An 8,090-nucleotide genomic window follows, 5' to 3' on the forward strand; every position below is an offset into this window, starting at 1 on the left:
CCTTCAGTCTGAAGATGTTCTCTATTAAAAATAACAATATCACTGTATCTTCACCTCTCTTATACCACCTATTACTTTTTATCTTATATTATAATCATTTATGTGCATATCTCATTCCTGTTTCCCATCCTTACTAAAAATGGGTTCCTGGATCACCTTTGCAGTGAATAGAGTGTCTTGAATACAGAAAACAATGACAAATATTTGATGAATTACTAATATCTAGTATACATGTTTTTGTGTATTTGGCATTGGCTTTAGGTCCTATGGTAACAAATAATGATGGTAATAACATTGAGCTAACACTGCTAACATCCTACCATGCACCAGATGTGCCAGGCACTATTACAAGAATTCCAAATGTTTTAATTAATCTGATTTTTGTAAAATTCTATGTGGTTAGTACTGTTACCTGCATTTTAAAGATGAGCAACCAGAGGCACAGAGAGGTCAAAGCAGAAATAAATATGACCTCTGCCCTACAGACACATAAAGCTTATTAAAGATGATAGGCACATCAATAATTTTTAAAGCATAGAATAAGGTGTAAAACGGAGACAATCACAGTTGTACTGGGAGCACAGAAGATGCCGGGCAGTGAGCCAGCCTGTAGGTAGGTTTTAAAAACTAGAGGCTGGAAGCCTCTTTTTCTCCCTTTGTAAAAAAGATAGGGGTCTGCCCCACCACCACCTCTACCACCAAAGTGGGAGAGGATTTAAGGGCAGAATTGCTTTATAAGCGTGTCAGTAAGAGCCCTGACAGGATGGCTCGGTCGGTTGGAGCATTATCCCATGCGCCAAAGGGTTGCAGTTTCTACTCCCAGTCAGGGCACACACCTGGGTTTCCCGTGTGGTCCTGGGTGGCGGTGCACACTGAAGGCAACTGATTGGCATTTCTCTCTCACAACGTTTCTCTTTCTCTTCTCTCTCCCTCCTTTTCTTTCATTCTAGGATCAGTAATCATGTCCTTGGGTAACGATTAAGGGAAAAACAGTAAGTGTCAATAAGAAATAATTTGACCTAATTATGATGGATTTGCTTCACGATGACCTTGAAAAAAAGGATACAGACTAGTAGCCTGGTAATTTGCTATTTCAGAATGCCAAAGTTAGGTGGAACTACGTCCCTTGTGTTTGGTGTATGCCCTTCCTGGTCAGAAACTATCCTAGTTTGGACAAGAAATTGCACGGCCGTGTTGTGTATACCGCACAGTGGAGTCAGAGTAGCACCACAGCACTGGCGCTCCAGCGTAATCGGGGGCAGCCCATGTAATAGATGGTCTATGTGTGCGTGTTCAGAGTCTCTAGCTTTGGTTCCTACCAGAATGTACAGACACAATAAAAATGAGTGGGAGTAATTCACAGCAATGTGTTACATTATAATTAACAATTTAAACAGACTCCATAATATATCAAATCCATTTCAAGCCCACAGAGATTTTTTTCATATATTCCCTCTGTTCTTCCAGAAGAGCTGACTATAAATTGAGAGGAATTTGTGACCTTTTCTTCATGTCCAATTATTTTCTTACTATTCATCTTTTATAATTGCATAATCTATTATAAGGAAAATAACAGTTGACCATTTAGGACTGTTTCTGATCATGACAGTGAGATCAACTCACCACCACAAATGAGTATTCACTGTACGACAGAACAGGTGATCAGCTCTCAGTCTCCAATGAGGGTGTCAGTCCCAAGCTGTCACAGCATGTAAGCTCCACAAGGACAAAGACTGTGTCCATTTGTTCACTGTTGTAACTCTGGCATCTAGAATGGTGTGTGGAACTTAGAAGGTTTTATATAACACCTGATGAATAAGCAAGTTTAATGAAACAAAGGTTTTTCCATGGCCACAACGCCAGTTCACTTGCCATCAATCAGCAATCCTGATGACACAAAGAAGGTTCTAAATGACCTGCGAGAGGCAGTGAGATTATCAAGAGGGAGTTAACAAACATGTTTACTGTTTACTCTTGGGGGAAAAAAACATAAATTATCAGGCCTTGGTTCTGATAATTTATGAACATCTCTTAGGCAGACTAATAGGTGGACCACGCCTTCACAAAGAGTCTAGGAGGTTGGAAGAAATTAGTTATAGAGGAAGAAAGAACAAAGTAGATGACAAAAATTTCAAAGGAAAAAAATGGTGAGTCAGTGTGTCAAAGCCCTGTGAATGACAATGCAGGGGTGTCCAACCTTTTGGCATCTCTGAGCCACACAGGAAGAAGAAGGGTTGTCATTGGCCGTATGTTAAATATATTGCAACGAATAATCACAAAAAAATCTTACGTGTTAAATAAATTTACAATTTTGTTTTGGGTTGCATTCATAGCCACCCCAGGATGCATGCAGCCTGTGGGCTACAGATTGGACACCCCTGCTTGAGATTAGGTCATGTCTCTCAGGAAGCAACTTATCTTGATTATATACTATGTGTAAGGTTTTTATTCATTGAGTGATGGTGAAATAACAGTCTTCCTAAGAAGAAAATGGCAAGTGATAAAGTCAATAGAATTGGTTCAGGTTGCAGGTACACAATGTAGGTAAGGAACAATCTATAAAATATGGAAAATGGCAAAAGAGGATACAGGTCATCTGGGTGTATTTTGCCAAGGAACCGCCTGTCTACATCATGTAACAGTAGTTCCTCTGGAGGCTATTAAGAGTCTAAAGAAAGCTGCAGTGGTGAGGCACAGTGATGGTGCAGAGGTAAGGCATCTAGAGGCCACTGACAAGCATTTTTACATTTCTGGTTAAGGACTTTGTCCACTTGACAATATTAGAGATTTACACATAAACTATCAACTGACAATTTCAAGGGTCATCTGCTACACTGGCATGATGCCTACTTAAAATTGGGTGTGCCGACCTCAATAATGTTTAGGTCTCAAGTAAACACAGGTTGAAATAGTCAGTCCAAAGAGAATACTGGGGAAAAAGCACTTTTCAACTGATTGCCCCTTTATGTTCTGGGGATAAGAATGGCAAAATGGCATGCAAAAGTAAGTTCTTGAATTTGGTTGGGATCATTATGAAGACCAACCAAATATCTGAGTTCCGTGATAAAAGTAGACCAAATGTACATAAACTTTTAGTCAAAAGATGCATCATTTCAATGCTGTCTCAAAGGAATGTAGACATTTGCAACAAAGATATTTGCTCACCCTGTAGTCTCCATGCCCCAAATTTCAAATGCATGGATGCTCGATATTTTTTTTCTGAAAAATGTCGACCACATAAAAAAGTAGCTCTATAAAGTCAACATTGATTCATTTAATAAATATTTATTGAGAATCGGCTATACGCTTGATACCAGTCTAGGTGCTGAGGTATACCAGTAGTCTGTGGACTCACGGTGCTTACATTGCAGTTTCACAGCTAGAAGAAACTTCATAAATCTTCTAGTTTAAACATTGTACAAAAGTGAAAGTTAGTTGGGGCTTAGAGTGGGGAAAAGGCAACTTTGCCCGAGTCAAGTGGTAAGATACAAACAAGATGAGGAGCCAAGCCTGCTAGTGGCCATTTCTTTCCTTTTTTTTTTTAACAAACCAACTTTTTTAAAAAATATTTTATTTATTTATTTTCAAAGGGGAAGGGAAGGAGAGAGGAAGAGAAACATCAATGTATGGTTGCCTCTTGTGTGGTCCCTGCTGGGAACTGGCCTGCAACCCGGACATGTGCCCTGCTAGGAATCAAACCACGATCCTCTGATTTGCAGGCCCGCACTCAATCCACTGAGCTACACCAGCCAGGGCAGTGGCCATTTCTTTACAGCTTTCTCCATAACAGTGTGCACACTGTGTATTCTTCGGATGGAGGATTTGTCCTATTTGCATTATACTGCAAACTGTGATTTCAGAACTCCATTCATTTCACTTGGTAAGCACAATGGGAATTTCTTGTTGCAGGACTGAAACATGTAACTATACTAACTAAATGTGTTGCCAACAATAAACAACCTCCATAATGTGCCCTACATGATGCCTGATTGATGTACCTCAAGTGTATTACTTGCGTGATGAATAACAGCAAAGATTTCTTTCACTACCACTGCTCTTACCTGGTGACATTTTTTCTGGTTTGTGTTTATATTCAAATTCCTATTCACTGAGTGGCTGCAGCTATCCAGGCAAAGTAAAATGCAGAAATGAAACAATTAGCCATATCATTGATGCCATAAAAAACCATGATATTAAAAAAGTGAAAAAAGTTAATGAGTAATTTCAGCCAAATGAAATTGAACAACATCAAGAGAGCACAATAGCACAATGGATCTCATAGGTGTATGAACCCAAAAGCATTATTAACAGGAACTTGGAGGATCATGACCAAATGCTGATAATGTTGACATTCCACAATTCACTAAAAAAAGGGGCAAATGGATTTTTGTATTTTCTATCTTTAAAAAGAATTTTCCAGAGCCTTTACATTGTCTTTTTTCTGCTTTAATCATTCTACCCCACTGAGATGACTCTCTTGGACAAACTGTTAAGAAAAGCAAACACAAGGGTTGTAGTTAGAGGGGGGACTCAGACTGCTGCTGTGCACAGAGGGTTCTCTTGTGTACTGAGTTCTAGATCCCGAGGTAGTGGGGTCATGATGCTGCTGATGTCCCCAGGCCTTCTCTCTGTCACCTGAAGTCTGTCTCAATTTAAAATATCTATTGTAAAATATGACCAATGACACTCAAATATGGAACAGGCTGACAGGGTCCAGAGGAGAGAGGGGAGAGAATCATAGGGGAAAAGGGGAGGGACTCACATGAACAAGTATAAAGGACACATGGACAATAACTAAGTTGGGGGCTGGAAATGGGAGGGAGGTGGGGAGCACGGGTGGGGGCAGGGCTGGGAATATAAGACAGAAAACTGTACTTGAACAATAATTAAATAAAAATTAAAATTAAAAAAATATATCTATTGCTTTTCCTCTGATCTTAAATTTAGGTCTATACATTATGACTGGCAAACATTTTGTGAAGTCTACCCAATCTTTTTAAAATTCATTCAACAAACATTTTTTTCCTTCTCTCTGGAGGATGGCAAGGTATTAAGAGTTAATAATTAATAGTTGTTACAAAAAGGATATTGGGAAGGGGTTGAGACTTAATCCTGATTTTTTCCTTTGAAAGAGAAGAGTTGGAGAAAATGACCTGTGAGTGTCCTCCAGCCCTAACGCTGGGAGTTTGTGTATGTGGACCACAGCATCCTCCTCACCAGAGAGCACACTAGCTCTTCTTTATTACACAAGATGCCACAATGCTTTGGCTCCAATGCCGGAGCTCAAAGGACCACTAGGGCTCCTTTAGTTAGATAAGAAACATGATGCCAATGGAGGGTAAGACTCTTGGATAAGAACGTGGAAGTTCTGGACTTCAAAATTAGTTCTTTTAACCATTATCTTAATGAAGTACAAAGCACTTGAGTACAAAACAGAGACTAGGTTGAAGTGAAGAAGGAGCAGTCCACAGCCTCATTAATGCCATCCAACCACTGAACAGTTAAAAATCTTACCCAAATAGTCTTTTTTTTCACATGCTCCAATGCCCCTTCCTCTCACAACCTTTTCACTTTTTTTTCTTTTTCACCCCCTGCTTGACATGATAGATGTCCATGAACAGAACCAGCATTGTAACTCAATCAAGGGAAGAAAAAATGATTTGGACAAAGTAATGCATGAATGGCAAATATTCCATGGATTTTTATTTTTTAGGGTCAACTTCTGAATACAAAGTCTGTCCGGGAAAAAGTCCAGCCATTGTTAACATAATAAGAATGGTTTGCACAACATTGATGTAACCTGGAAGCCAAGGAGAGTGGACTGGAATGTACATGAATGAACAGGAACAACTTCACTGTACTAGTCATTGGGGGTGGTAGACACCACTGAGTGAGCATGTGTACTTTGTGGTTGTTGCATTCAAAATGACTGAATGAGCAGAGCAACAAATCTGCATCAATTTTTTCATTCAGCTTGAACATTACTCCATGGAATCTATTCAGATGATTCAGAAGGCTGCTAATAGGGGCAACTGGTGATTGGGAGCTTCATCATGACAATGCACCAAATCATGTCTCATGAATTTTTTTTTGCAAAACATCAAATCACGCAGGTGAGTCAGCCCCCTACAGCCCAGATTTGGCACCCTGCAACTTCTGGCTTTTCCAAAAACTAAAATCACCTTTGAAAGGGAAGACATTTCAGACTGTCAATGAGATCCAATTGTTTCTCATTTTAAGCAGGGAACTTAAAATACCTTGATTCTTGGTTTTCTCCCTGAATAGATAGTTTTATCCCCCTCTCTTAAGTGAAATATTAGCTTCCCTGGCTAAATACAGCAATCATCTATCAAGAACCATCCCAGAATACAAAGAGCCTCTCTGCCTTTCTAATAATGAATGTGGTGTTTTCCCAATTGAACATAAGTGTGTTAGAAAAGCACATTCAAAAAAGATGATGTATTCTTGTGGGATACATTACTGAGTATTTGTAAACTCATCTCAACATTGATGCATATGCCAAATCATTCGCTACTATTACACTCAGTGTTATTTGCTCCAGATAAGACTGCCAAAGACTAATGTCTTGCAAGTACAGAACACAAATATTTGGGGGGCAGCATTGATGGAAAGGGGAGAGTCACCAAGAATGGTGCCTTCTCACACTGGAGTTTTGTTTCTTAATTATTTTAAAAGGTGGAAGTCATACAAGTATCACCTAGGTCCTGAACAGAGGACCAGGAGAGTGTAAATGTAACAAAAATAAAATTGAGAGACAGTGAATACAGTTCAGCCCTCTTAATTATAAATTGAAAATCAGAATTCAGAAGAGATGTCAACACTGAGAAAATCAAATGAGCTTTAAAACTAAGTTAAGCATCTTCCTTTATAGACTATGTATCCAGTAAGATTAAAATGTCACCACTTAATAACTCTCATAAAATTGCTCAGAGGAGAATGGCTCGTTCTTGTGGCATCAGAGAACATATCGAAGTGTGGTAATGAAGGAAATCAAACTTCCTTCTCAAGTTAAATGTAGCCCCTATGACCTATTTAAAGATATTTGGCTAGTTTATATTTATATTTATTTATGTTATGGATTCCATATACTGACTTTAACAACCATCTTAATTTTTATAACATCATGCTGGGGCTTCTTATGTACTACCTAATTAAATCCCCATACTGACACTGATAGGGAACTGAGGCTCCAAGAAGATATATTATCTGCTGTTGGGAACTGCTCTGCCTGGTTTCAGGAGTTGTAACTGCCCCCCATGGATAAGGCTGAGTGAGCGACCTCCTGACTGAGAGCCACTAAGGAGACAAAGCTTGTCTCTGGCAGCAGCGCTGCTTCTGCTTCATCCCCTGCCCCCAATGCTTGGTCGGTTAGTCAGAGACGGGTAAGACCCCTCAGATGGGGGGCAACCTAAGCCAGACACAATCACTTGGGAGGCCCTCAAGGAAGGACTCAGGGGGATGCAGCAAAGAGGGAGTGATGGACCCTCACCCTCTGGCTATTCTGAGTCTTCATGTCCATCTGGGAGAAGTGCTTCCTGGCTTTAATCCACTTAAACCTAAAAACCTATGACTGGGAGGGTGGTGCAGCCCTTTGCTGGCTACAGCGGGATCCAGGGTGACCAGGTCTAAGAAAGAATATGTAAAATCCTGTGAAACCTGCTTTGTTTAGAATGCTCTCATTTAAATGATAAGGGTCCAAGCCAGAAGTTTGTTCCTCGAAATTTTATGGCTCTTTAGCTATCAGACCCTGACTAAGAATAAGCCCTCATAGTTCTTTGAATGGTATCTATTGTTTGATCCTTGCCTGTATTCTTGTGCAAAACAAACCCAATAAAAGCCCATTGAGGAAAAGCTCTTGGTCCTTCTCCTGTGAGAGACTGACCACCTTCCCTCCCCGAGCAGATCATGTCTTGGCAGTTTTATTTTCATCCGTGGCAGATGGGGGAGGGTGGACTTGTGGGCAAAGTTTCCCCCACAATCTGCCCAAAATACCCAGCCAATGAGCTGAAGTTGGAAACCCAACTACTTACTTTCAGAATTTAAATGTTTGGCCTTTGCACATGTCTCAA

The sequence above is a fragment of the Sturnira hondurensis genome, unplaced genomic scaffold (assembly GCF_014824575.4).
Source record: "Sturnira hondurensis isolate 20B ecotype Veracruz unplaced genomic scaffold, ASM1482457v3 Scaffold0000396, whole genome shotgun sequence".
Classification (NCBI taxonomy): domain Eukaryota; kingdom Metazoa; phylum Chordata; class Mammalia; order Chiroptera; family Phyllostomidae; genus Sturnira; species Sturnira hondurensis.